At 43.9% G+C, this 9014-nt stretch overlaps 1 long non-coding RNA gene across 1 annotated transcript; it reads left to right on the top strand.

The window, feature by feature from the left end:
- Positions 1–630: 630 nt before the first annotated feature.
- On the top strand, positions 631–2101 carry LOC309374325. The gene is made up of 2 exons (XR_014170524.1): positions 631–718; positions 1867–2101. It is a non-coding gene; the product is annotated as an uncharacterized lncRNA (long non-coding RNA).
- Positions 2102–9014: the final 6913 nt, after the last annotated feature.

Here is a 9014-nt window from a genome sequence, read left to right as displayed (position 1 = left end):
CAGTGTGGCTTACCCCCCCCAAAAAAGCTACCTTAAAAAATAATCCGCATGCAAGAACATACATGGCAGCTGGAATCAATACAACAAACAGTCCAAGGTTTTGATAAAAGCAGCAGAAATGCAGATCACTTATTTAAAGCTTTGGAAGGCACCTAAAAGACAGTAATGTTGCTGTCCCACAGTCTGCTTGGGTTGGGAGGTCCTGAAACAGAGCGCCACCACTGAAAAGACCCTTCTACATGTGCACCATGTGTTTAACTTCTGAAGAAGTAGATCCTAAAGCTTGGATGAGTTTATATGACAGAAGGAGGTGGTGCTTCAGGTATCCTGGACCCCACTGGTGGTGGAAGGGGGGTGCGGTGGGTGTGGCTCGCCCCGGGTGTCATCCCTTAGGAGGGTGACATTGCCGCTGCTCCCCTGAGACACTCCACCACTGCTGGACCCAAGTCATTTAGGGTTTCGAAGGATCAAAACAAGCACCTTGAGTTGTGTGTGGAAAACACAGGATAACTAGTGATGCTCTGTTCAGTATGTTCAGACCAGCACATTCTATTTATCTGCAGTGTTCTGAACCTGCTATGTTACATGTGTAGCCCCTAAAGAATTCAGTGAGTTCAGAGAATACAGCTGCTAGACTGCCAACTGGGGGCATCCCTAAGGAACATATCTCACCAGCCTTGAAGAATCTGGACATTTCTGAGCACAGTTCAAAGGGCTGGTGCATACCTTTAAAGCCCTCCATGTTTTGTGACCTAGGAACCAGCCTACCTTTTCCTATATATTTGGAGATGTGACTAGTGGAAGGGTCTTCTTGGCTATGGCACTCAGTTTATCAAATGCTCTCAGCTGAAATGTTTATGGAATTCTTTATTTCAGTTCTTTCGACTCTGGGTGGACTCCCGTGTCTGCAAAGTTTATCGACTTCTGTCAAAAGAAAGCTATAACCATTTTTTTATTTTCCAGTAGTGAACAGGGGGTGGGGACATGACAACTAAACAACCGTAACCCAAATTGGGCAGCCTATGAATCACCTATGAGGAGGTTATTTCCTGAAGTGTGATTCAGGATCCAAACTTTTATTTCTACTTAGGGTAGGATATAGCATTTTAATAACATTTTAACATAAATACTAAGCTACTTCCATATGGGTCTCTTTCTCTCCCCTACACAGTTGATCCTCTGTTGCAGACTTTTAACTTTTCAATCAACAATATTTATGCTTGGGACCTGTGTTATTTCAGTTCAGTCTTAATTTTTAAATTTAATGAAACTCAATATGCTGTCAGCTCAACATTTATAAAAGCCCTTTGAGAAAAGGTATACAGTGGTACCTTGGGTTACAGACGCTTCAGGTTAAAGACTCCACTAACCCAGAAATAGTACCTCGGGTTAAAAACTTTGTTTCAGGATGAGAACAGAAATTGTGCTCTGGCAGTACGGCGGCAGCAGGAGGCCCCATTAGCTAAAGTGGTGCTTCAGGTTAAGAACAGTTTCAGGTTAAGAATGGACCTCCAGAACGAAGTACTTTAACCCGAGGTACCACTGGAGGGAGGAGAGAGAGAGAGAGAGAGAGAGAGAGAGAGAGAGAGAGAGAGAGAGAGAGAGAGATGACAAATGGCTTTTTTTTAGCCGGAACTCACCAGAACTCAGTTCCAGCATCTCTCAGGTAGGTGCCATTGTCATTCTAAGAGAACATGGGAGTTGTTCACTGTGAGTCTGGCACCTCTTTTTCTAGAAGAAAATAGCACTTGGAAAGGGAAGCTGTGTTCAATCTGATACAAGCACCTGAATTTATGACATAACACGATGGTCCCGATACATTTCAAACCCTGTTTGTTTCTCTCTTTCCTTTTGGTAAATGGAAAGTATTTGCAGCGCAATCCAGTGAGAAGTTCTCCAGCATGAGTCCGAAAACATGAAGCGCCAATGTTCTGTCAGTCATCCAGAATGCTTCAAGAAATTATTCAAACTGTTCTCTGCTTAGCATTCTCTCACAGCATTGCTGCAAATCTATTTAATAAGTGTTTTAATGAACATATTTCCATTTGGAAAGTGAGCATCAACGCTCAATGGAAGTTAATTAAAATTATGTAAACTGTGACCTTGTGAAGATTAATTGATGTTAGTAAAGCTTAGCTTCCTTCTTTCCTTTTATTTTTTTTAAATGCAGCTTTCCTGCCTAAATCAACACAAAGCTTTGTTGCAGCTTCTAGAGATACAACACCTGCTTTCTTCTAAGTAGGGTTTTTACTTTTGCAAATACAGAAACTGACCTCAGAAAAAAGCACCAGATATTTCAGACTGCAGTATAAGACAGAGTGCAGGGAAGATGGATGGATCAACAACTATGCCATGCATACTGTAGAACAGAATATTATCTGAGTGTCATTTGGTGTGCAGAATGCGGCAGTGCGGCTTAGTGATGGCGTGCCAAGGCTCAAGTCTGCCTGCTATCCACATTTTCCGGCTGGGAAAACTGTTCCCATCTTAATCCTAGGAATTGGTTATAGTGACTCAGTAATAGGCAGAAGCAGTGCCTATTTCAAGAGCTCAAAGTGGCATGCACAGTTCTCTTCCTCCCCATTTTGTCTTCACAACAACCCTGTTGTAGGTCGGTTGGGCTGAGTGACTGGCCCAAGGTCACCCACTTCATGGCCATAGTGTAGATTTGAACCCTGGTCTCCCAACTCCTAGTTTGACATTCTAACCACTGCACCACACTGACTCTACTCACTGGTACAAAGCAGCTGTATCTCTTTCCCCACCAGCCCACGGCAGCCATTTTGTGCTGGCACCCACGACACTTTTATCATAGGGCACCTAATTTTTCATTTGCTGGTTTAAACCAAAAAATAGCACTAAGAGGGAAATGCATTCTGTACATGCTCATGGCACTCCTTGCTTTATGGAGAAGGATCATAGTTCAATAACAAAGTAAACTCTTTGCGTGCAGATGGTCTCAGGATCAATCTGTACCCTTTCCAGTTAAAAGAGTCTCAGCTAGCAGAGAGATCTCTGACCGAATACCTGGGGACCCATCACAATAGACAATTCTGGGTTAGGTGGACCAGAATAAGGCAGTTTAATATGTTCAGCTGCTGGCTAAATGTATCCCATTACAGCTTAGGGCAGGAAGAGACAAAAGTGAAATTAAATTAAACGAACGCCCGTCTCCATGCACCCCCAGTCAGATTTCAGCTTCTGGAACCGGCTTGTCGGAGGAAAAAGAATTGAGTAATGAAGTATTAAAGCTCCGTTCACCTCCCCTTTCAATGTTTTATTACCTTCCAAATGAGGACAAAGTGACCGTAGCAGTTCCAGTTTTTGTCTCTCAGCTGCAGAATCGTGGTTTTAGTGGGATCAAGTGCTCGTTTTATAGAGGCGGATAAATCCAGAGAGCCAGAGGAGAAGAGTCTCTTTGATACCTGGGAGGGATGCTTTTATAGCAAGACAAATCTTGTGCATTTAAGAAGCAAAAAGGTTGCGGCAGAAGGATCCTGGTGCAACTTTCTTTAATGCTGCTGTGGACACTCGAATAGTTGCTAGTTACTCACATCATGAAACTTTTTTTAAAAAGCTGAAACTCCACCAACTGGCTGTTTTGGCACACAAGAACGACAGAGAAGGCTGCATGCAGACCTCTTTCACCACTTCCCCTTCCAAAGATTTTCTCCTAAGCACCACCAGTGAAACAAACTTGTATAATCTTTTCCTGAACTTGCCAATGGTGGCTGTTTAAACGTGGTGTGAAATAGACTTGCGGAGTTGGACGGGTCCCCAACGGTCTTCTACTCCAACCACCTGCAATAGAGGAATCGCAGATAAAGCATCCATGACAGACAGCCATCCAACCTCTGCTTAAAAACCTCCAAGGAAGGAGAGGTCTACAACCTCCCCATGACTTCTGACTGTCAGAAAGTTCTTCCTGGTGTTGAGTTGGAATCTCCTGCCTTGTAACTTGAAATGTCTTTTAGTTGACATTTGCAAATCTAAGCCAGTCTCAGACTGGTTCAGTTTTTTGGGGGCAGGGCAACATGTGTCCCCCTGTATATCATTGGATCCCAATACCATCAACCCTGGTGTCAGGCTTCAGGGAATAGGCTTCCTCCCCCGTGGCGGCAAATAAGCAGATCAAACAAAAGGAAATTCTTACCAGTTAGTTTCTTTAATAAACAAGGCGAGAGACAAAAAAAGCATCTCCCTTGAATGGCGGTGCTCCCAGTTAAGGGTAACTCCCCCTTCCGTCCCTATTAATCTACATCACTCCTACGTCTTGTAATCTGAGCTTGTACCCTCTGCGCTTTCTGTTCTGAGACTTTCTGAGCTCGTCTCGACTTTCAGGAGGGCGGTGGAGAAATGCTGTCCATTGACTGTGAATCTGTTAACCCTCTCTCTCCCAGTGTTTCTTCTTCTTCTAGCTGTTCCCCATCTAATATTTCCCAGCTTCTGCCTTCTGAACTATGCCCCTCTGCAAACCACTGTTCCAAATCTACGCTGTCCTCCTGTTCCTGGGAAGACTGAGGATCAGGGGAAGGGGGTGGCTCCCACCATCCCTCCATAGTGCAGCATGGTCCATAGCACCTGGTCAGAGTGAAGAATGGTTGGAAATGATGGGAGCAGGAGTGACCAGTGTGGTGCTGTCCCGTCACCCTCCTGCCTGCAGTGTGGAGATGATGCAAAGGCAGGGCAGATCTACACTGAGGTTGGGGCTACATGGGTGAACTGCCAGAGCCAACTGTCCCTGACCTCACTGCCACTCTGCAGTGACATCGCTCCCATCCCTCTGCACTAGCTGCTGCTGTTTAGTACAGGGGCAGCTAGACCTGATGTTGCTCCGATGCTGGCTGGCACTGTTGGAGCTTATAGCTAAGTAGCACACGCCACTGAACATTATGTGACTGAGTGGAGGTGAGCCCTCTTGTTCTTTCTCTGTGGCCACAAGAAGGTCAGATACTTCACTCCTCAGGGACCTCACCTGTTTTTGAAGAGTTCTCAAAGCTCTGAGATTACACCTGCAAGTTCCTTTAGTGCCCTCTGCAAACATATGTACTTACTTAATTAATTAAGCTCCTAAGAACCTTGTGCACATTTGTCTGCTTCCCTCTCCTTTCCTGGTTATTTGTTCCACTGCCTCTCCCGCCCTCTCTCTAGGGAAAGGAGCTGCTAAAGGTAAGCAGAGATAAGCAACAGAAGAAGAGAGGCAGCCACAGGCTTCGCTGTGTGTTTGCTTAGGACCCCCTCCAGCCTTCAATGCCTGTCTCCAGGGGGAGCTTCAGAATTCGTAACTGTGAGTGCCCGGCTTACTTTGCATTTAGCTCTTTTTGATGTAACGAACATAATACGTAGTCAGGCTCCGACTGTCAATATTGACCGGCCTTATCTCTGCATTTGGGGCAATTCACAAAATTCACCTGGGATTGCTGACACGTGGATACCCTCCAAAAAAATATGCATCGTTGTTGTTGTGACAAAGCAGCACTACAACTGTGAACTTGATGCACTTCCCCTAGCCCATCAGAGATCCATGATAACCACTGAAAGGCACACCGTTGAATTTGTGTGCCAACATAAATCAGACTGCAATGCAAAATAGTTTGACTGATCTTGCTGTCAACAGACAGAGGTACCCATAGCCTACTGCCTTTGCAAATGACTCCAGTTGTTCTACAACAGATGTCTTAAAAAGAGCTTCTCAAAAGGAAAACTCTCCTAGAAAAAGGCTCCCCTCCCACCAGAAAACTGTCACTATTTGTACTCTAATGTCTGCCAAGGAATCTCATTAGATTAGACAGTCAATATGTCTTCATCTCTTTGAACATAAAATATTGCACAGAAGGCTATTTTCTCTGTTGAGATTCCTGTCTCTTTGTGGGCTGAGAAGAAGAACTACAACACACTGTGGCCAAAAGCCCAATCCACATGCCCAAGTGTGTGTGCATGCACACTCAGGAGTTTGTTTGTTTGTTTGTTTTAATTTGTATACTGCCCTTCCTCTAAAGGGCGGTTCAAACAAACAAACAAACAAACAAAAAAACCACACCAAAAACACAAAACGAGAGCACAAACTACGTAATAAAAACAAACACAAATCAATGACCCCCATCTCCCACAACACACACACACACACACACACACACTTGTTAAATATCAGGATCATGGATTCAAGCCCCATGTTGGGTAAAAAGATTCCTGTATTGCAGGGAGTATGACTAGATGACCCTTGTGGTCCCTTCCAGCCAGGGCTCCCCCCCCCCAGCTGGAACTCACTGGAACGCAGTTCTGCCACCTCTCAGAAGGGCGCCCATTGCCATTATAAGAGAACAAGGGAGACATTCATGCTGGCACCTCTTTTTCTAAGTGATGATCATCACTTAGTTTGCCCTTTGCCACCAAGGAAGCAAAGGATCATAGAGCTGCAGAGTCATAAGGGACTCCAAGGCTCCAAGGCCTTGCAATGCAGGCATTCCAACGCAAGGTCTCCCATCCAGTTTGAAACCAAACCAGACCCTACTTAGCTTTGCAAATACTCTAGCAGTTTTATTGCTGCACCACTAGGAGTTCCTTTGGATTCCATGCTGGAAGGATCCCTGCCTTGTCAAACTGTGCAGGGAACTGCAACAGGAAGGTTTCAAAAGCCCTTAGCGCCTGCACAGCATATTCCACTGCTGACTTTTGGATCACACTCTTTCTTTCCCTTTTCTTTTTTACAACTCTCAATCTGGAAAGGCCAACTCAAATATATGGTTTCAGCTTTCTTATTGTTGTGAGATTACTACAGTATGATCATCCAAAGCAAACTGCCAACATGAACCGGAATTATTTTACTCAGATTACAATTTTGTTATCAAGGCGTCCCAGGTTTTTGTGAATGATGCTCCTAGCCTGGAGTGTTGTATCTGAAGACTCTTAGCTGTGAGGCATGTGCAGAGTCTGTGTGCTGCTATTTGTTGATGCTGCTGACGTTGATTTCGTGCCTGAACTATTTTATAACAAGAAAAGCCCTCACTAATTTTACACTTAAGCAGTAGCGAATTGCTAAGAAATCAAATAATGTTTATTTTACCTTGGGTGGTAATTTATTGATGCAAATATAACTCCTTAATTAAATTTGCCATCGTGGAGCCCCACATGAAACTGATAATCCATGTGGCTACCCCTCCCCTCATTTTAGAGCAATGTCGTGCTATTATTAGGTAAATGGTGCTTATTCAGGACTGCAGAGACAATGAATTATTTCAGTTCCTTATTTCTTCAGGATCCCAGGCGTATTTTCCTTCAAGAAGTTCTATTAATTTGTAATTTCTCATTAAATGATGGTAGCCCATCATTTCCATTCTGGGAACGGATCCTTTAATCAGTAATATCCAAATCACAGCCTGAAAAATGGTAGGTAGGGAAGCGAAGCAGGGCAGTTGCATTTATCACTAGCACAATCAGTATCTGACACTGCTCAAAAAGTTGATTTGTGCATTATTATTTATTAGAGTTTTTAACCTGCCACATTCCCCAAGGCAGAGGAGAACCGAGAGCAGCTTTTACAGCCCGATCTGGTTTGTTCAAAAGTAGGCTCCATTGAGACCAATGAAACTAAGGCTGCAGCATCACACCTGTGCGCTTTTACGTGAGAGTAGGTCCCACGTATATCAGTGTTACTTTCAAACAGAATGAAGGCAAAATTGTGTTATGTTTTATCTCTGGCTATAACACTATGGCCCCATCTGTAATACACATTTAAAGCAGTATCATGTCATTTTAAGCCGTCATGTTTCCCCCCTAAGAATTCTGGGAACTATAAGTTGTTAAGAGAGTTGTTAAGTGACTTTCATTTCCCTTAAAGAGCTACAATTCCCAGAGTAGTTTAACAACCAATCCCTCTTCCAAGGGAACTCTGGGAATTGTAGCTCTCTGAGGGGAATGGGGTTTGCCCTACAGCTCTCAACACGCTTAACAAACTACAGTTCCCAGAATTCTTGGGGAGGAACCATAGCTGCTTAAAGTGACATGGTACTGCTTTAAATGCATAATGCAGATTGGGGCTATGTTGAGTCAGAGAGGCTTTCCAGAAGCATTTTGGGAGAAATAGTTGCTTGCTGGGATACCGACTGGCAGTTTTGGGCAGCAGATCAACTAGTAATGAAAAGAGAGCACACTGAGAAAAATCTGTTTCTCTTGCTGCTATTGCTCATTGTGGGAAGCCCCTTCCATGGGGCCAAATACTGTAAGATTTGCTTCTGCCCTGTTACAACATGGCTGAAAATGCTGGCCCACTTTTGCAGCCTACAAATGGGGCCACGAAAGTGGGGCAGCGTTTTCGGCAAGGCTTTAAAACAAGCAGATTTGACAAAAGATGCTGGAAGCTTCCTGCAAGACCTTCCCACAAGGATATAAATCCTGCAGCGGGAACATCCTATCAATAAGGGAAGTTGAAAGTCATGCACACATAAAACACTATTAATTCCAAAGGGAAATTAACTCTGTGGGCACAATTCTTCACAGCAATAGGTTTGCTGTTCTTATACCTCTATGAAGTATAACTCACAATTATTTTAGTTTTAGTACAGCAGTCATCTGTTTTAGCCATGATGAGGATGCTGTCCTATGTACGTGAAATAAAATATGCATGGAAATGTTTACTATGTGACCTTCTGCTAACAGGTTAGCTTAGGGAAGAAATATATTTGTGGTACCTGTATCTTCCGTCAGGGCAGTAAACAGGGATTGTGGCTTATTTTAGGGTTGAGTTAATGCCTTTCTTCCTCCAACCCCGCTAAGAATGAACCCATGACAAATTGATTTGTTATAACCCAGTTTCAGCGACCACCTTATTTCAAGTTCAGTTACCTAGGAAACCGTAATACACTGGTGGGACAGGCTGTCCGTTTCTGTTCCCGCTGAAACTATTAAAGCACATCAAATCTCCCCTTCCTCCCTAAAAATGTAAACCCAGCAACAACTTCAGTACTTAGTCTGACTCAATAACGTACAGTGCGGTCCTGTGAATATCTACTACTTTC

This window comes from Podarcis melisellensis (genome assembly GCF_964234715.1).
Source record: "Podarcis melisellensis genome assembly, chromosome: 7".
NCBI lineage: Eukaryota > Metazoa > Chordata > Lepidosauria > Squamata > Lacertidae > Podarcis > Podarcis melisellensis.
The sequence above is the reverse complement of the archived record's forward strand: the minus strand, read 5'-3'. Positions and strand labels throughout refer to the sequence as shown.